At 52.1% G+C, this 20,878-nt stretch overlaps 1 protein-coding gene across 2 annotated transcripts in view; it reads left to right on the forward strand.

Moving 5' to 3' along the window:
• Positions 1–14,213: 14,213 nt before the first annotated feature.
• PI4KB (phosphatidylinositol 4-kinase beta) overlaps positions 14,214–20,878 on the forward strand; it is a 59,051-nt gene continuing 52,386 nt past the window's right edge. The window contains exons 1-2 of one of the 2 annotated variants that reach the window (XM_032781246.2): positions 14,214–14,319; positions 17,831–17,953. The gene's annotated coding sequence lies outside the window, so the exon portion shown is untranslated. The remainder of the gene's footprint in view (positions 14,320–17,830; positions 17,954–20,878) is intronic. The other variant, XM_032781245.2, reaches the window with a different exon arrangement.

Genomic DNA, 20,878 nt, shown 5'->3' on the forward strand with positions numbered 1-20,878 from the left:
CTCATTAACAAAGATGTCCTGTATCCAAGCTGTTAGTTAGTTGTTGGAGTTAAATAGGCCTCACCCCTGAAAAAAAAAACCTGATTACACCCCTCTCACTAGCTCAGTGTTCACTCTCTTGAAGTCCCTGTTTCACTGACTTTCATGCCCACCCAGGCCCTGTCTGTGTTTGCATTTGATTTATCTCCTTGCTTTGCCCTAGCACTGTTGCAGCTTCCCCAGCTGCATAGAGTGGGAAGCGCTAGTACAGATGAACAGCTGGCATTTCCACCACCAGCCAACGCGGCCTGCACTCATAGCTAACAGCAGGAATAAGGAGGAACCTCTTGGATTCTCTCTGTCTGATACACCCTCCCCAGCTGTCTCATTGCTCCACAGGAGATTTAAGTGATGGGCTGGCTGAGCAATTGTTCTCCAAATGCATTAGACAACCTCTAGTATTGCCATGCAGAGGGGCGCTTGGTATCTGGTGCCCCAGTACTTCCCGCTAGCCCCAGCATGGGGGCTACACCAAACCAGTGACAGTGATGTTTTGTCTGCATCATGAATAAAATCCTCCATACTGTCCTGCATGGGGGGAAAGGAGGGGGGGGGGTGACGACGATGACTGGAAACTGTTCTTCCAGCCTTCACCCAGGCAGGAGAGCAGAGTAGTGGTGAGTTAGGCTCCCCCTATGGATCTGAGAACCAGGTTTTGGTCTAAAAAAGCATGAAAAGTGATTCCTTGAATTCACGTTCCAGCGTTGCATTAGCTACAAACAAATGCTTATGGACAGCAGGGAGCCCAGAATCGGTTCCCAGGGGAGCCAGCAAGCGGAGTGACTTCCTCTCCCATGGAGCTTTCCCCTCCGTCTCACCACTCATCTCTGGGTTTCCTAGAGAACCTCAGGCTATTAGATTGGGGCAGAGGCTTCCTTATTAACCTCCTCTGGACACTAGCAAGATAAAAAATCCAGGTAGTTATTACAGTGAGTAACCACTACAACCTGCAGAGTCTGGTTACACATGAAAGTTAATTAGAATTAAAGTAGGGTGTGACTTTAAAACGGATTAACTATTCCTGATTAATGCTCTGTGTGGACACTCTTATTCCAGAATAACTCCCCATGTAGACAAGTCAGTGCTGCACTTTGCTTCCATCCTCACTTCCTGCCAGCAAATGGTAAAAGCCACAGCTGTAGTATGATTTATTAGGTGTATTATGCGAGCACCCAAGCTCCCCAGTCATGGACCAGGACCCCATGGCGCTAGGAGCTGTACAAATACAGAAGAAAAAGACAGACCCAAATTGTTTACAATCTTTTGCCCTTTATGGGTTTATGAGCTGCTTTCTCTGACATGGATTTAGAGGCGAACTGGAAAACTTTTCCCACACACAGCGGCTCCTGGCTCACAATATTTGTTTCTTAAAAAATTGCAAATCAATAAATCTTAGAAGCTCATTTTCTGTGGGGCCCAGATGGGTCTGAGGATTGGGAATCCTTACAGCAGCACCAGGTCCAGCCTGCATTTTGTATTTATGTGGCCCACATGGCCACAATCTGGAGCATCTCAACTTTGATTTTAAGGCGCAAAGGTGAGATTATGTCAATAACCATCCGGACTTGAAGCAAGTGAAGCTGATTCCCCAAGTGTCTGCCTGAAACTGCCGCCAGACTGAGCTGGGAGAGGTGTGAACTTCCCCTCCTGTTGTGAATCCCCTTAGGGTTGTTGATACTAAGGCTAACCCTTAAAATGTCAGCATTAACTATTTCATTGCCTTTTGTTTTGTCGCAGGGATAGGAGGAAGGGACTGGGTGTGAATGCCACAGGTAGGGGACTGGGAAATGGATGTAGGGAAGGGATAGTGTTGGTGGAACTTTAAGAGAGCGTGTTTTCTGACTGATGCCAACTTCATTATACAGGCGAGTCTCATCTTATGCTGGGGTTACATTCTGCTGTCAGCACATAAAGCGAAAATCGCGTATAGTCAAAATTACATTGAGTGTAATGGCGAGCGGAATCGCCCGCGCTACAGGTATAGTATTAATTGTTATTTTTCTCTGTTTTTGCTGACCCCGCAAAGCTGAATTAGCACATGTTAAATGCACGTAAGATGAGACTCGCCTGTAACAGCTCAAAGTTCTGGTCCTTTGTGACAGTCAGTTTCCAACCTAGGGCTGAGAGATCAGCTGTGGGTTGAAAAAAGCACATGGTTCTAAATTTATACCCCCTGCCCCCCGGACTTTAATTAACAGTGCGATTCCTCTCTGTGCAGAATTAGCTTTGCAATGGAGTTGAATCACAGGGAGGGCTCAGTACTGTCAGGCCTCTGCAGAGGGCCCCTGCATCTGCCAGGCTGTGACAGACACATCACAGAGCAGAGCAGCAGCGCGCCCCCACCCCCACACACACACACACCCCGGTCCCCCGGCTCTCCCAAACCCTTCTGCACAGCTCGGCTAATGCAGCTTGGTCTTGACCTCCAAATCTCCTGCACTTCCAGCCCAGTTCTCCCCACACACCTTTGCTGGTTCCCCTTAATCCTAACCTACAGCCCCCTGTTACCCAAGCCTTGGGCTACACACACACACACACTCCCCTCAGTCCTGCCCCACAGCCCTTGCCCACCATTCCAGCCCTTCATTCTCCCCACATCAACAGCCCTGGCAATGCCCCTCAATCCCAAACTCAACCCCCTGCTATTCTAATCCTGTGCTACACACACACAGCCCTACCGATGCCTCTCAAGCCTGCCCCAGAGCTCCCATCCCCGCAGAGTATGAGTGGGTCTAGTGTTAGAGCTGGTGTCCGGGAATCAGGATTTTGGGGCCCTGGTCCCAGGTCTAACACTGACCTGCTGTGCGACCTTGGCTTCAGTCACTCAGCCTCCTTGTGCCTCAGTTTCCTCAAAGGCCCAACGGGAATGGTCTTTCCCTGGACTTTGCAAACACTAATTACTCATGAGAAGGGTCAGGAGCCTTGTTGCTGAGCTGGGCAAAGGGAGGCTCGGAGCTCTATTGGCCAAATCCAGCCCACGCCCAGGTGGGCCGAGTGACTTGGGGAACCTGCCTGACTTTGCTATGTCCACACACGCAGCTCAATCTCCTGCTCTTCTGGTTCTTCCAGTTGGGGACTGGGTTGGGCCAAAGGTGTTTGCTCAGCTCCGGTGCAGGGAGAGCTCTTGGGTTCAGGAGGGGAATGTTGATCATTGACCAGAGAAGCCCCTGAACCAGCTCTGGAGTCGATCCACCACCACAGCTGGGCGCCGTGCTCTCCCTGGTGTTAGAACAGCAGATTTGAACAGGTGAGTGGGTACAATACAGCGGTCTCCTCTGACTCTGCTGTGAGGAACAAGGTGCTGGCGGTAGTGCATATATGCCCACATGCATGTACATGCTCACACACAAACACACGTACACACATGTATAGACATACGCTCACGCACATGCACGTATGCATATACATGCACCCATACATGTACATGCACACATGCATATACATGCAGACAAGTGCAAAGTCCTGCACTTAGGACAGAAAAACCCCATGCACTGCTACAGGCTGGGGACTGTTTGGCTAAGTAGCAGTGCTGAAGAAAAGGATCTTGGGGTTACGGTAGATGGAAAGTTGAACATGAGCCTACAGTGTGCTCTTGTAGCCAAAAAGGCTAATAGCATACTGGGCTGTATTAGTAGGAGATTAGCAGGAGTGTGCCAGCAGATGAAGTGATGTTATTCCCCTATTCGGGCTGGTGAGGCGCACTGGATATTGTGTCCAGTTTTGGGCGCCACACTACAAAAATGACGTGGAACAATTGGAGAGAGTCCAGCGGAGGGCAACAAAATGATTAGAGGACTGGGAGCACATGACTTAGAAGAGAGACGAAGGAACTAGGCTTATTTAGCTGCAGAAGAGACTAAGGGGGATTTGATAGCAACCTTCAACTGACTTTGAAAGGTGTTGCTCCAAGGAGGGAGGGAGCTAGGCTGTTCTCAGTGTGACGGGAGGGCAGAACAAGGAGCAATGGTTTGAAAGTTGCAGTTGCGGAATCGAGGCTGGATATTAGAAAAAACTTTCTGGACTAGGAGAGTGTGAAGTATTGGAATGCGGTTACCTAGGGAGGCGTAGAATCTCCATCTTTAGAGCTATTAAGGTCCGGCTAGACGCACCTGGCTGGATTATTTAGGGAAAAGGTCCTGCCTTTAGCAGGGGGTTGACTAGATGACCTCATGAGGTCCCTTCCAACCTTTTGATTCTATGATTCTATGTGCACATATGCATATACATGACATATGGATGCACACAACAAACACACATGTGCACATGCACATGCTTCCTTATCAGATCTCACCCTCACTCACAGATCTCTAGCTCACACTTTGCTCTGTTCATTTCACCCACGAGACGCGTCACGCCCACCCAGCCCCACCAGTCCCACCACACAACACAAAGGTTTTGCATGAACACTTCTGAGCAGCTGTGAGAGCAAGGGGCTCTGCTGGAAGCTCGTGCTTCCAGATCCAGACTGCTCACAAGTGGGACATCAGAGGAAGCGCTAGCCCACATCAGGCTCTATTGTGCCGGGTGTGCACAGCCACAGAGTGAGAGACAGTCCTGGCCTTGGCAAGCTCACAGTTTGTATAGACACAGGGAGGTGAGGGGACTGAAGGCACGAGTGGGGAAAGAACTTGCCCAGGTTCACCCAGCAGTCCATACAGTAGCCAGAGAGAATCCAGGTGTCCTAAAGTCCAGTTCAAGCCCATGCCATTCTATGCAGTGTGCTTACCTGCCCTCATCCCCATCCTGTCTGCGGTACGTCCAGTTCGTGTATTAAGCCAGGTGACCAAGAGTGTCAGGTTGTGATCCATTCTTTCGCTCCATCCCTCTCATAGAGAATTGTGATACGTGAAGGCCGAGCCAGACTGGTCAGACCAAGGGTCCATCTAGTCCAGTATCCGTCTTCTGACAGTGGCCAGCACCCAGGATGCCCCAGAGGGACTGAGCAGAACAGCAATCGTTGAGTGATCAGCCCCTGTGGCCCATTCTAGCTTTCTGGCAAGAGCTAATGGACGACACCCATTCCCCTGTTCCTATCCTGTGCCATTATGAACTTTACCATATTCTTCTGAATCCTCTCCCAAGCCCCCCGGTCTCCGCTGCATTCCATCAGCTGCTCTGCATCCTGCATGGTATCCACCGAGATACCATCGCTGACCCATCGTCCCCTTGCTCCTTCTAAACCTGGGCCTCCACCCCAATATCATACCACCCTCTCCTCCCTTGTTTTCTCCCTCTCCAAATGGCCCTGAACCCTTCGGTGCCGCGCTGCCACAAGTCAGCGGTGCCTGGTCCCGGGCGCGTCTGCAGTGTGCACATCCGCGCACTTGTCCTGTAGTGGGTAGAAGAGAGTGGGCCATCGGCTACATGGGCTCTGGTGGGTCTTCCATTACCCTTGGGCAACACTGGGCAGTTTGCCCCCAAGCCCCCCTGTTCCAGGAGGGCACCTTCCCACAAACCCTCTAGCTGGACAATTGAGTGTGCAGTGACGGGCACACCACTCAGGTTTGCCTCCCGCCCCGGCCCGCCCCTTCTCCAGGGCAGCCCGCGCCACAGCTCACCAAAGGCGCGACCTCCCTGTGGGCACCAACCATGAAGTCTTCCCTCACTGCAGGGTGCGTCAGTAACCACCCTGCCCCTGGGCCACTCTACCGCGCCGTGCCCCAGCAACGCCCCCGCTAGTTTCACGGTTTTCCCACTGAGCTTCCTAGAACACCCTAGTGTGTGGCCCCTTCTCTACAGCTTGAAGGGCCTGGCGAGCCCTCGGGCGGGCAGAGGTCCAGGCAAGGAGGACACTTCCCCGAAAGAGCAGCTGTGGTGCGTGTCGTGTGGGGAGAGGCTGGTAATTTTGCCGCTGTCCCGGTGCTGTTATTTACCAGGCAGATCGATGTGTGGAAGAGGTGGCGAGGTGGGCGGTTGTCCGTGTATGGACACGGGACAAGAGGTTTGCGTTAATTGTAGCGTGCTGTTACTCTCCTGCCCCTCCTCCCGGGGTGCGATCTGCTGGGAGCACTCCAGTGAATCGAGTGTCTTTCCCCAGTGCAAGTCTAGATTCTAGATATTTAGCAATCGCTTTGGGACGTGGCCCCACTTTACTTGTGGAAATCTCCAAGGCTGAGACAGTGCGCTCTCCCCTACACTGGAACCCCTTCCTGAGGGTCACGCTCAGCCTAGAGGCACGAGCTCCCATGGGCTCCAAGCGCAAATCCAGGCTCGCCTCTTCTATTTAAGGTCCGGCTAGACCGCACCCTGGCTGGGATTATTTAGGGAAAGTGGTCCTGCCTTTAGCAGGGGGTTGGACTAGATGACCTCATGAGGTCCCTTCCAACCTTTTGATTCTATGATTCTATGTGCACATATGCATATACATGCACATATGCATGCACACACAAACACACATGTGCACATGCACATGCTTCCTTATCAGATACTCACCCTTCACTCACAGACTCTCTAGCTCACACTTTTGCTCTTGTTCATATTCACCCACAGAGACGCGTCACGCCCACCCAGCCCCCACAGTCCCACACCAACACAAAAGGTTTTGCATGAACACTTCTGAGCAGCTGTGGAGAGGCAAGGGGCTCTGCTGGAAGCTACGTTGCTTCCAGATCCCAGACTGCTCACAAGTGGGACATCAGGGAAGCGCTAGCCCACATCAGGGCTCTATTGTGCCGGGTGTTGCACAGCCACAGAGTGAGAGACAGTCCTGGCCTTGGCAAGCTCACAGTTTGTATAGACACAGGATGGGAGGGGAAACTGAGGCACAGAGTGGGGAAAGAACTTGCCCCAGGTCACCCAGCAGGTCCATAACAGAGCCAGGAAGAGAATCCAGGTGTCCTAAGTCCAGTTCAAGGCCCATTCCATTCTATGCAGTGTCTTACCTGGCCCTCATCTCCATCCTGTCTGGGTACCGTCCAGTTGTGTATTAAGCCAGGTGACCAAGAGTGGTCAGGTGTGATCCATTCTTTTCGCTCATCCTCTCATGAGAATGTGTGAACGGCCAGACTGGTCAGACCAAGGGTCCATCTAGTCCAGTATCCTGTCTTCTGACAGTGGCCAGCACCAGGTGCCCCAGAGGGAATGAGCAGAACAGGCAATCGTTGAGTGATCCAGCCCCTGTGGCCCATTCCTAGCTTCTGGCAAAGAGAGGCTAGGAACACCATCCCTGTCCATCCTGGCTATGAACTTACCTAGTTCTTTTTTGAATCCTCTCCCAACTCCCCTGTCCTCGCTGCATCTCCCATCAGCTGATTGATCCTGCTGGGTCTCCGAGATCCATCCTACCCATTCCCCCTTGCTCCCTTTAACCTGGGCCATCCCCAAATAACCACCCCCTCCTTGGTTTTCTCCCCTCTCCATCCTGAACCCTTTCTGCAGTCAGGGCTGCCCGGGAGTGTGTGTTGTGAGGAGGGGGGGCAACATGGGCAGTTTGCCCTAGCCCCCTGTTCGAGAGGGACCCAAACCTGTGGAAATTGAGTGAGTGACGGAGCACCACTCAGGTTTGGCCCGGCCGCCCCTCTCCAGGGAGCAGGGCCCAGCCCTGTGGGACAGAAGTCCTCACTGCAGGGTGCGTGTGGGGTGAGTGACGCAGTTTCAGGTTTTCCCCTGAGCTCCTAAAAGCCTGTGTGCCCTGCCTACAGCTTAGCCCTGCAGTGCCCGGGGGCAGAGATCCAGGCAAGGAGACACTTCCCCAAAGCAGCTGGGTGTGTGTGTGGGGAAGGCTGATTTGCGTCCCTGCTGTTATTTACAGGCAGATCGATGTGTGAAGAGGATGGGGGTGGGGTGCTGTAGGGCACGGGAGGTTGGTAATTGTAGGTGCTTTACTCTCCTGCCCCTCCTCCCGGGGGCGATCTGCTGGGAGTGAATCAGTGTTTCCCCAGTGAGTCAGGTAGATTAGCAAAGTCCTGGGAGTGACCCACTTTATCTTGTGGAAATCTCCAGGGAGGGTGGCTCCCCTACACTGGAAACCCCTCCTGAGGTCAGCCTAGGAGGACGAGCTCCAGCTCAAAGGCAATCAGCTGCTGCTGCATCAGGCCACGGATATGGAGGGAACCTGAAGGTCTGGGGTTAGATGCTGCCCCTGGGCTCCCAATTCTGCTGTGAATGGCTAAACACAGCACCTGCCGGCACACATCAACCGCTGCTGCTGGACAGTCCAGGTAGAACCCGCCTGTTGAGCTGCTGGATGGACCAGTATGTCCACGTAGAACCTACCTGTCGTGCTGCTGGATGGTCCGGTACGTCCATCTGTTGTGTTGCTGGATGGTCTGGTACGTCAAAGTAAAACCCGCCTGTCGTGCTGCTGGATGGTCCGGTACGTCCAGGTAGAACCCGCCTGTCGTGGTGCTGGATGGTCCGGTACGTCCAGGTAGAACCAGCCTGTAGTGGTGCTGGATGGTCCGGTACGTCCAGGTAGAACCTGCCTGTTGTGGTGCTGGATGGTTTGGTATGTCCAGGTAGAACCGGCCTGTTGAGCTGCTGGATGGACTGGTACGTCCAGGTGGAACCCACCTGCTATGCTGCTGAACATTCTGGATAAGTCCAAGTGGATCACACCTGCTGTGCTGCTCAGTGTTCTAGGTACATCCAGGTAGAACCCACCTGTCATGCTGATGGATGGTCTATGAAGGTACTTCAAGTACAAGCCACCTGCTGTGCTGCTATATGTTCAAGGTATGCCTGGGACCTGCTATACCATTTAGAAGTGCCAAGCAAGTTGTGGCTAGGAACCCTGAGTCTCATTCACAGCTCTGGGAGAGAGTGGGACCTAGTGGTTACAACACGGGCTTGCGACCAAGGACACCTCAGTTCTGGTCTTGGCTTTGTCATTGACCTTCTGTGTGACGTTAGGCAAGTCACTTTCCACATCTATGTCCCAGCCCACCCTTTGTCCCTCCACACGGTGACCGCTTCAGGGCTGGGGGTGTCTCTCACTCTATGTCTGTTCAGCATCTGGCACCAGCACTTAATTTGTAATGAAAGAGCTGCCGGGGCTCAAGCAATTAGATGCCAGGCCCCAAGCCATTTTTTTTACTTTCATAATTGATGTTGCAAGCCCAGAGGTGCCGGGGCTCTGAACTGCCAAGTCCAGAGGTGCCGGGGCTCAGCCCCAGCCCTTGCAAGCTCTGGCGCAAATTAACCACTCCCTGCCATCATGGTCCCTCATCTCAGTTGGGGCCTCTGGGTGCTACCATAATACACTTAATAACATTACAAATGATTATTAACGACAGCACTGGACCAGTCTGAGCACAGCTCGCTATAGCCTGTGAAGTGCAATCTGCAGGGAGTCATAGACAAGGAGACAGAGAGCAGGTTAGGAGCAGATCCCTCAGGTATTTGGATCCAAAAGGATCCAGCCCTTCTCCTTGGGGGGTGCTCCGCGGCCGTGGGAAACCTTGGGACATTCCAGTGAATCGCCTAGTGCAGGTCTCCTAGGTGGCGTGGAGTTCTCCTCTGCTCTCCGATCCCTGCCCGAGAACCAGCAGAACGAGTTTTGAATGTAGGTCAGACCTGACCTCTCGAGTGGGAGGATGGGTTCGTGGCTTAAAGCACAGGCTAAGAAAGGGTGCCAGGACTCTTGGGTTCCATTCCCAACTCTGGGTTGGGAGTGGGGTCTAGTGGTTAGAGCAGTGGCTGGGAGTCAGGACACCTGAGTTATGGGAAAGGAGTGGGGAGCTAGTGGTTAGAATATGGGTGCTGGGGGGTCAGGACTGGGGGGTTCTGTTCCCTGCTCTGGGACGGAAGAAGAGTCTAGGGGTTAGAGCTGGGACCTGGGCAGCTGGATGCCTGGGTTCTGCCCCCACCTCCAGATGGGAGTGTGGCATAATGGCCAGAGCAAGGGATGAGGCACCAGGATTCATGGGTTCTAATTTCAGCTCTGCCACTGATGTGCAGTATGACCCTGGGCAAGTCACTTCCCATCTCTAGGCCCCTTTGTTAAGCAGAGACCCTGCTACCCACCTCACACAGGCTTTTTTCACGAGCTGCAGCCTTTACCAATGCTGTGTGATGAGCCAGCAGCCTCGGACCAAAATTAGAACAGCTCCCAAGTGACCCTGAATAGAATCACTGCAGCCATTCATAAACATTAGCTAATGAGTCCCTGAGGCTCGGTGTGTACTCCAAGGGCAATGCCAGCTGCTGGCATTCTGCTGGGGGTAGGTGACTTGGGAGGGTAACTAAGGTGGCATGGCCATTACTGGAAAGCATTGCGATGGCTGGCAAGCTGCTTCTGCTATTCCTGCAGCTGCTGCTGCCCATGCTGTGGGGTCAGGCCCTGTTCATCCATTTAACTTACCATGGGAAATTCACTCTGGAAGCCAGAAATAGCTGGGCTGGTTTTAACTCCCGAGCTGCCGGGCAGGTTTAGACCAGGCGTAATTGGTTTTTTTTGCACTCACATTGGCTGAACAAGGGGCCCAGTGGGGAGGTTCCATTCGCTGGAATCTCAGATCTCCTTTCCAAGCTCCCACCATCAAGGTAAGATTTCCCAGAGCTCAGCTCCCATTTAGACACCCAGGGAAGGGCCACGTTTTCAAAGGGGTTTAGCAGGCAGCAGCTCCCAGCATGGCTGGATGGTCTCGACGTTCTGAGCTCAGAGTCTGGCCCATGGGGCTGGATTGGCCCAGCTGGCTGACTGCTAGACTGGGAGGTGCCACTGCACAACATGAGCACAGGCAATGGGAGTGCCAGTTTCCCCCCCTTCCCAGCTCATTCAGGATTAACTCCTCGGGCGGAGAGGGAAGTTTGGCCTCCCATGCAATCCTTGGGACTCCCTGCAGAGCCCCCCGACAACAGGAACTGCTCTTCACCATGAACTGGGCTGAGACCCATGGAACTCATCTTGCCCACAGGACAAACAGACACAGATTCGAGTCCTGCCAGGTTGGTAGCAATCAGTATCTAAGCCATCCAGACCACCAACACTAAGGGCTCTACCTGCTCCCCCATTCGCTGGCCGCTTCAGCAAAGGGGCCGAGGACAGACTGAGCTCCCGTCTCCCCACTAGAGGGGATCCAGGATGGGAATCTTCTCCCACAGAAAGAAACAGACTCACACATTTGTGCACTCCTTGGCAGGGGAGACAAGGTTCCGTCTGGCCTAGCAGCTAGAATACTGGACTGGGACCCAGGAGTCCTGGGGTCTAATGACTTTGGGCAAGTCTCCCCTCTGTGCCTCAGTTTCCCTATAGGTAACAAAGGGATGGAGATCATGACCGTGACCTCCTTTAAAGTACTGTGAGATCTACTGATGTCAAGTACTTAGATGGAAGCTAAATATTATTAGGAAACTTTATTGTTACTATCAGGTCTTGAGGAGTGTGATTGCATTATTCATGCTTCAGAGGGTTCACAGACATCTGAGAATGGGTTAGACTTGTGACCCAAACCTGCCGGTTGTCCTCACACCTTTTATAAGGGCGGAAAGTGTGTGGTTTGTACTCTTGGCCAGTTTCCCTTCCCTCCTTCTCAAGCCAAGTAGTCATGCTGGCACTCACCCCCGAGTGGGCTGCATTTCCATGGCTATGGGATTTTTCAGAGGTTGCCATCCTAACAACACACACACACAAAGGTCAGCTTCACACAGTGAGAGATGTTACAAAGCAACTATAGTTTGGTGTGTTCCTAGGCTACAAGATAGGAGACTGAATCACCATGGTCCCATGTCACCTAAACACATATTTAAATCTATTCCTATTCGGCAAAGCATTTAAACATGTGCTTAAGTCCCATTGGGACTAGACTCGGTCCATGAAGTTAAGTCTGTGCTTAAGTCTTTGCAGAATCAAGGCCTTAGCTCTGTATTCTTCAGCATCCAGCATTTAACAACAAATATATTGAAATACCATATAATAAAGCAACCCAAAGACCTCAGAGACCCACCACAGCCAAGCATCTTTATATTTAGCTGTACATCTTCCTATTCAAAAATAAATCCTGAGTTTGAGAAGGAGCAGTAGAACAGTCCATCTCCTCTACGTCTCATTCTCTACTTACTTTCAATGTGCCTATAAACCTGGTATATGAACTCAATATTACTACAGATCCACTGCCACATCCAGCCTTGCACAGGAACAAGAGGGGGAATATATATTCTCATTTGCCTCTGCTGTCTTGTATTTTAGATTGTAAACTCTTTGGGGTATGGGCTGTCATTTAATATCAATACAACCCCTATGCACAGTGGGGTCCAAACTTGTTGATCTTTAGGCACTACTGCTAAGTACATGTGAAATCATAATATTCTGGCACTTGCACATTTCCAATTCACTTTGAAAAACTCTGACAAGCACAACATCCCAATGAAAACTGCAGCAACAAACATTAGCTGTGGGAGCAAATTCCTGTTAAAGGTGAAATTTTCAAAAGCACTTAAGTGACTTAGTACAACTTAATCCATACTGCTCTAGGTGTCATTTTCAAGAGACAGATTCCTGAGGCACAGAGCCTCAAGGGAACTAAGGCACCTAAGTCCCCTGGGCCTCTGACAGCTATGTGTCATTGAAAGTCAATGGCACGTAGGCATCTAAATCACTTAGTCATCTTTGAAAATTTCACTCCGAGTTGCGAAAGAACTAGGGACTCAAGAATGCCAATTTAGCAGCAATCCAAAATTGCAACACTGTAGAAAGTAAAATACTGCGATCCAAAATACAAATGAAAATGCACACCAGAGACTGCAATATTCATACCACCCGCCACCATTCAAATAATTAATAACTCCAAAGTTGATGAATAATAATACAATAATGAAACTACACATAATAATGATCAGCCAAACATTGCTGCAACCGCAAGTCAAACCAGCAACTTAGGCTCTGATCCTACAAACCTTTACACACATGCTTTAACTCCACTCCTATCTGCAGCTCCACCAAGTCCAATGGGGCTACTCATCCAGTGATTAATTTGTGCCAGTGCCTGCCAGGACTAAGTACTGGCACCTCTAGGTAGGGTGACCAGATGTCCTGATTTTATGAGGGCAGTCCCGATTTGGGGGTCTTTTTTTTATATAGGCTCCTATGACCCCCCCACCCCATCCCGATTTTTCACATTTGCTGTCTGATCACCCTACCGCTAGGCTTAGCAGTTCATAGCCCCGGCACCCCTGTGCTTGCTGCATCAGCTAGGAATGTAAAAACATTCCTTGAGCCCCAATACTCATCATAGTAAAGTTAAGCATGCATGTATTTGCAGGATCTGGGCTCTATCAGTGTGCTTAACTTTACACACTCTGAGTTGTCCTTTTGAGTATTATAGCACCAGGCAGTGTGGTGTAGTGGCTAGACTGCTGACCTGGGGTTGGGAAATGTGGATTTATTCTGGGGTGTGCCAGGTGACCAGTCACTTACCCTCATTTCCCCTCTCTGCAAAGTGAGGGAAATGATACAGCACCTTTAGGTCTCCTGATGAATAGTACTAGATAACAGCTAAAGTATTCTTACTACCCACAATGCCTAGAGCCAAGCGCTGTGCAAGTCTTTGCAGGATGGAGGCTTTAGCTACTAAAAATACTTCCCAACCGAAAAAGTGCGAGATGTATGGTTAATGAAAAGCAAACCGAAATTCTGTCCCCTCAAAAAAAAAAATACAAACACTAAAAACTTTAGAGTTTCTAATCCCACAGCCACCCCCAATTACAAAACTGGAGCAAACAACAACAAAAAATACAAAGGCGTGGGAGGGGGACCTGTTCCATGGACGGTGACCAAACTCCCCTGAAAACCTGTGGGTAACCCCTCCAACTGATGTTGCAAAGTTTATGGCTACTAAAGAAGTGCAATACTGAAACATGCCCAAACTTGCACAATTGTCTTTGCCCACAACTCCACTCGGAGTCCCTGCACAGCCCTGTGCTGCGTTTGTGTCACATGCAGTTTGTCTCTCTTGTGCAACGCCCCCAACCACCAGTCCTGCTGCCCCAGCTGCAGCCTGCCTGAGCCATGGACGCGCCTGGGCCCCTTTCTGATCAGGCAGTGAAGTAGCCACCCCTGCAGAGCCCATAGGTTTCTATGGGTGGCCGGGGTCCTTACGTCGTAGCACCTCCACCTGCGAGGAGGGAAGGGGAGGGGGTCCCCCGTGAGCGCGCGGGAAGGGGACTCTGGCTCGGGGTAATTTTTGCGGCGCATCGCTCCGTCCCCGGGGTGTGGGGTGTGTGAAGGCCCCTCAGGCGGCGCGCTGGGCAGCCCCGGAGCTGGGGCCTGCTCCTGTGCGGAGGCTGCGGCGGCTGCTGCCGGCGGGTCCCGGCCGGGGAGGAAGCCGCGTCCCCCGCCGGCAGGTGAGTGACAGGGCGGGCTCCGCGTCGGGGGGAGGGGACCCCCCATAGGGGACCCCTCGCTCACCCTGCGCCCCCTGCAGGGCTCCTCTGCCCCCCAACACCCCCTGACCCCCGCCGGGCCGCTCTCCGATCCCTGCCCGAGAACCAGCAGAACGAGTTTTGAATGTAGGTCAGACCTGACCTCTCGAGTGGGAGGATGGGTTCGTGGCTTAAAGCACAGGCTAAGAAAGGGTGCCAGGACTCTTGGGTTCCATTCCCAACTCTGGGTTGGGAGTGGGGTCTAGTGGTTAGAGCAGTGGCTGGGAGTCAGGACACCTGAGTTATGGGAAAGGAGTGGGGAGCTAGTGGTTAGAATATGGGTGCTGGGGGGTCAGGACTGGGGGGTTCTGTTCCCTGCTCTGGGACGGAAGAAGAGTCTAGGGGTTAGAGCTGGGACCTGGGCAGCTGGATGCCTGGGTTCTGCCCCCACCTCCAGATGGGAGTGTGGCATAATGGCCAGAGCAAGGGATGAGGCACCAGGATTCATGGGTTCTAATTTCAGCTCTGCCACTGATGTGCAGTATGACCCTGGGCAAGTCACTTCCCATCTCTAGGCCCCTTTGTTAAGCAGAGACCCTGCTACCCACCTCACACAGGCTTTTTTCACGAGCTGCAGCCTTTACCAATGCTGTGTGATGAGCCAGCAGCCTCGGACCAAAATTAGAACAGCTCCCAAGTGACCCTGAATAGAATCACTGCAGCCATTCATAAACATTAGCTAATGAGTCCCTGAGGCTCGGTGTGTACTCCAAGGGCAATGCCAGCTGCTGGCATTCTGCTGGGGGTAGGTGACTTGGGAGGGTAACTAAGGTGGCATGGCCATTACTGGAAAGCATTGCGATGGCTGGCAAGCTGCTTCTGCTATTCCTGCAGCTGCTGCTGCCCATGCTGTGGGGTCAGGCCCTGTTCATCCATTTAACTTACCATGGGAAATTCACTCTGGAAGCCAGAAATAGCTGGGCTGGTTTTAACTCCCGAGCTGCCGGGCAGGTTTAGACCAGGCGTAATTGGTTTTTTTTGCACTCACATTGGCTGAACAAGGGGCCCAGTGGGGAGGTTCCATTCGCTGGAATCTCAGATCTCCTTTCCAAGCTCCCACCATCAAGGTAAGATTTCCCAGAGCTCAGCTCCCATTTAGACACCCAGGGAAGGGCCACGTTTTCAAAGGGGTTTAGCAGGCAGCAGCTCCCAGCATGGCTGGATGGTCTCGACGTTCTGAGCTCAGAGTCTGGCCCATGGGGCTGGCCAACCCCCTCCTCATAGGGTCCCTCCTGCCCCCATCGACTTGCCTGCAACCCCCCCCGCTGGCTCCCCTGCACCCCCAACTGGCTCCTCAGCCTCCCCCCACTGATTCCCCTGTTTCGCCCCGTTACCCCCCCTCACCCCCCCCCGCTGCGTCGCCATGCACCGCCTGAACTGCCGTCTGACAACTCCCCCGCTGGGTCCCCTGCCTCTCTTATCTGGGCCCCTGCACCCGACGACTGCCCGATTGGCATGGGAGGGGCATTTCGGCAAGAGGGAGAAGGAGAGCGCGCTAGGACGAGAGGCGAAGGGTTGGCGCCTGCGTGCGTGGTCCTGCGCGTCCCCACAGCTCTCCCCACTGCCCGCGGGCTGGGTCCCTTGCAACCCCCAAACTGGTGCCCTTCAAGACCCCCAGGATAGCCCGCCGCCGGGGGGGGCGTGGGGCAGGGACAGGGCCTTGTGTGCGGGGCGAGGGGCCTCGCCGAAAAGCAGCACACTCCTTCCGGGTCCCCTGCCCCCGTAAACCCTCCCCTGCTGTGCGTTCCTCCACTGCCCCCGTGTCTCACTTTCCTTGCAACCCTGGGCTCTCTGGAGTCCCCTTCCCCTTATCCTGCAAACCTGCTGTCTGGTGTCATGGTTACGCCCGGCACGCTGCCGCTCTTTCCTTCCGGAAGCGTACCCACAACTCCTTCTCTGGGTCCCCTGCCCCCCCACTTTCCCCCAAGAGCCCCTGTCTGAGGGTCCTCTGTCTAACCCCACCGACTGCCCCCAAACCCGCAACCCCCTCTCGGTCCCCTGCCTCCTTTCTCCCTCCAATTCCCCCTCATTGCCTTTCCAGACTCCTCTTGCCTCCCCGTGCCCCCACCTGCCAAGGTTCCCCCCCTAATTCTCCAGCTTCTCCTCACCCCCTCCGGCCTGCTCACCCCCTCTCACTCAGTGTCCCCTTCTCCCATTCTGTGTCCCCTCCAGCCCCCTCTCCAGCCTTCCCCCTGCACCAAGAACTATGCCCCTCCATCCCTCTTAGAGCCCCATATCATCCCCCGGCCCCCTCTCCTTGAGTCCTCCTTCTAGTTCCTCCATCTTCCCCCTGCCCAGTGGGGCCCATTTCATTGGGATCACGCAAACACTCTCCTTTCTCCCCCCCCCCCACACTTTGTGTCCATGTCTCCCTGAGGATCCCTCATGCGTCTTTGCCTCCAAGGTTGCTGCCACCCTTGAAGTCTCTATGCTGTCCCACCTCCAGCTGCCCCCCTCCCCAACTAGGACATCCTGAAACCTTTTCCCCGGGTTGCTCTGAACAGAGTCCCCCAGCCTCCTTCTCCCATAGTGAAATCTCTCCTATTCTCCCCATTACTGGATCTGCCATCCAGGCCCCTCATCCTTAGCTGTCCCTTGTTGGGATTTCCCCATAATTAGCCCCTTGTGTCCCCCCCCCCCCCTTTTCCTCCCCTCCCTGGGGTATTCTCCAGTTCCTGCACTGCCTGCTCTGGAGTTACAGTTTCCTCCCTCTATCTAGGCAGCCTTTCTGGGATTCTTCTTCCAGTGATTGAATTTCTCTGCCCTTGTGTAACCATCTCCCTTTTCCAGGGATTTATTCTCCTCTTTTCTGGGGTGGCCCCCCCTTCTTCCCACTCAGTGAACTGGCTTGTAATTCTTTATGGTAGCATAACTGGTGCTAAGCCACTGACAGTAACAGCCCAGGGCAAAAAGAAATTTCCCAAAGCTGGGACTGGAGACAGGAATTGTTCTGGTGTCTCTTTAATTTCCTTCCAGTTGCTGGCAGGGGAAGGCTGTGGTGATTCTTGTGTTGGCATTTCTAGCTATTGCTTTGAATTAATTCTGCCGCCCGCCCCCAGACCTCTGAGCTCCAGAAGAGCTTGTTCTCTGTGATGTGGTTAGCCCTGCCTTTTTCTGATGTGATTTGTAACCAGTCTCATGCTGTAGCAGCTAAATTTCACCCTCTTTTGAAAAAGAGAAAACATAAGGGCTTAAAGGAGCGTTTGTAAAGGTGATGAGGAGGGATTCTGGGGGATGGACAAAGCAGGTTTTCCAGGGGTGATGGTTTCAATTGGGCTGCAGACTTACAAGTGCTGGTATTTATTATTCAAACAGCTATGGATTATTATCAAATGCAGCCAAGCAGCAGCCAGAGCTTGTTTGGTCTATTTCAGTTACAAGAGAATCTCTTTATGCCTGAGTAGCATCTTTTTTTCTCTCCTCCTTCAAACAGCTGATTAGAATCATCTCTGGGAATCCACTTGAGTCTGCATTGCCAAAGATGAATAGCTCGATCATATTTATGTGTGTGCATTTGAGGAGGGAGAAGCTGCTTTGTTGGATACGATTGCACCAGGTACGCAACAGACTGATGGGTTCGTTCATAATTCGTTATCCCCAAGCAATCAGACCTTCTGTTTTAAACACTTCATAATCTCCCAGAAATATAGTGAGTGTGTGTGTGTGTGTGTGTGAGAGAGAGAGAGAGAAAGAAACAGAGGGTGGTGCTGGTGAAAGATGCTGGATTGATTTGGTGCACAGAGACCAAAGTCCTGTGAATATCCCTTTAACCAGGTACAGTATGAACAGTGGCAATACAGGCATCTCCTATGCTTTGCTTCAATCCTGATTTCAACATTAACCATTAAATGACTTGTCAGTCCTATATTCCAGTCAGTCATTTACTTCCCTGCTGCAAATCCTTGTAGTGCTGGGTCTTCTGATATGATGATTGTTTTTTAGGAACTGGACTGAGACCCCACCCCTAGCTCATTCTGTCGGCCCTCAGATAACATCCCTCAGTCCTTACTGACCAGGGCTGAATTTGAACAGCTTAGATGTGGAGGGCTTTGTAGCCCAATACCATTCCACTGAGTCATCTTGCCCTTCCTGCGCTTTGTAAATGCCAGAAAGAACTACTTAAGGATTTTAAACATTATCTGATATAGGGGGGAGGGATAGCTCAGTGGTTTGAGCATTGGCCTGCTAAACCCAGGGTTGTAAATTCAATCCTTGAGGGGGCCGTTTAGGGGTCTGGGAATTGGTCCTGCTTTGAGCAGGGGATTGGACTAGATACCTCCTGAGGTCCCTTCCAACCCTGACATTCCATGATACTAGGCAAGTGGCCTTCTGAGAGACAGTTTTTATTAACATTATATTTTCACAGTAGACAATATACCAACAGACCTGTTATCACTGGATTACCTCTGTTCATTCCCTCTGGGGCACCTGGCATTGGTCACTGTCAGAAGATAGGATACTGGGTTAGATGGACCTTTGGTCTGATCCAGTATGGATATTATTATGTTCTTCTGATCTGTTCCTACAGAAGACGCTCCAAGTTGATAGTTCTGCAGGCTTTACAGTCAAATGGTCAATATGTGTTGCACTATCCATTCATTCATCTTCTGGTATCTAGACACAGGTAATACTTGGCAATCTCATAGCATCTTCTGTCTGAGGATCTTGAAGCGTTCTACACACAGTAAAACTTAAGGAACAGCTGGGTGAAATAATTTGCCCAAAGCCACGGAGCAAGTCAGTTGCAGAATTGGGAACAGGACTGGGAGTCTTTACTCCCAGTCCCTTCTCAGATCATTCTGCTCTTTTGTCTTAATGGTCTTGTTAATGTCTAGGAAAGGTGAGAGAGAGCCCAGCTTATAAAGCCAGAGTAGGTGAAATGTGCTATTTTTATATTGCTAACAGTGTTCCACATCTAGTAATGATAATTGAAGTCAGTGGTTCATGTGGGTGCAAGGGATCTGCCTGTGTGGATCCAGCTGTAGAATCAGGGCCTAAGACTTCAGCTTCCACTTGGTGGAGATAGAAGACTCCAGTAATAAGACTGATTTCTCTTCTGGAAATCTGACTGTCATTTTAGTAGAAACTTCAGTCCTGTGGTCCTTAGATTGCACTAAATGTGGGTCTCCATGTTTGGAACAGCTAAAGATGAGCCACTCCTGTTAGAGGCATTATAACAGTCAGATCAGGGGCCTGGGAGCTTGGTCTACTGGGTTCTCTTCCCAGCTCTTGGACTAACTCTGGGCAAGTCACTCACCTCTTAATTCCAGTATTGATAACTCAGGATATTCTTGTTAAAATAGTAAATATATATACACACACACGAGCTTTGGAAGGAATATAAAGCCCAAGCTTCAGGGCATAAACAATCTTCTAACTGTTGAGGGGCTAGGAGGAAATTCCCTAGGGGCAGGCTTCCCCGTAACCAGGTTCCTTCTAATTTTTCCCACCAATGTGCGGAATGAATTTTGTTATGTGCACCAATATGGAGGTGACACCTCATCTTCATTTTGGTGCACATAGCAAAATTCATGTGATGGGGGTGGGGCCGACGGGTTTGGAGTGTGGGAGGGGGCTCAGGGGCAGGGCAGAGGGTTGGGGTGCAGGCGTGTGAAGGCTTTGGCTGAGGGTGCAGGCTCGGGTGGGGCCAGGGATAAGGGAGTTGGGATGCAGGAGGGTGTTCTGGGGCTACGGCAGGGAGAGGGGACTCTTCCCTCCCTCCCCCCAGCTCTCCCCCCACAGCAACTCCAGGGCTGGGGCTGCAGGACAGGTGCCCCTCCCCCCAGGGGCTGTGTTTGGGCCTGGGGAGGGGTATAGTGGCAGGGCCAGGCCAGGGTCCCCTGGTTGCGGCTGGGTCAGGGCCGGGCTGGGCCTATCCCGGCCGCAGCAAGTCCCTGGGCAGGTTCCCTGAGCACCTGTGTGGCGCTAAGAAGGCTACTGTGCATCCGTGCAACTCACAGGGCACTTAGTCCATAACTGCCTGCTGTAGGGTTTCTTCCTCTGCAGCGTTTGGTACTGATCGTTGTCGGAGACAGGCTGCTTCTCTAGATAGGAGTTGCCAGACCAGATTACACCACTGTACCTTAGGGCTTGTCTACACTTGAAAAGCTACAGCAGCGCAGCTGCAGTGTAGACACTATCTATACTGAGGGGGGGAGTTCTCCAGTCAACGTGGGTAATCCACCCCCCGAGAGGTGCTAGTCTTCCACTGACGTAGCACAGTGTGCACTAGAGTTATTAGTGACGTTGCTCAGGGCTCTTTATTTTTCTCACCCCATAGCAACATAGCTGGGTCGACCTAGCTTTGTGTAGAGCAGGCTTTGATTTATCCGTGTTAAAAAGAGGTTGGTGATTACTGTTTGCAAAGTACTTTGAGATGAAAGAGGGATGTTGAAGTGTTTTTGAAAGTAGCAAGATGATTGAGTTGCTGCTGCAGTTAAATGTGTTCGTGGTGGGTCTCCAACTCTGCCTTCTGAGATGA

Source organism: Chelonoidis abingdonii, chromosome 11 (assembly GCF_003597395.2).
Source record: "Chelonoidis abingdonii isolate Lonesome George chromosome 11, CheloAbing_2.0, whole genome shotgun sequence".
NCBI classification, from domain to species: domain Eukaryota; kingdom Metazoa; phylum Chordata; order Testudines; family Testudinidae; genus Chelonoidis; species Chelonoidis abingdonii.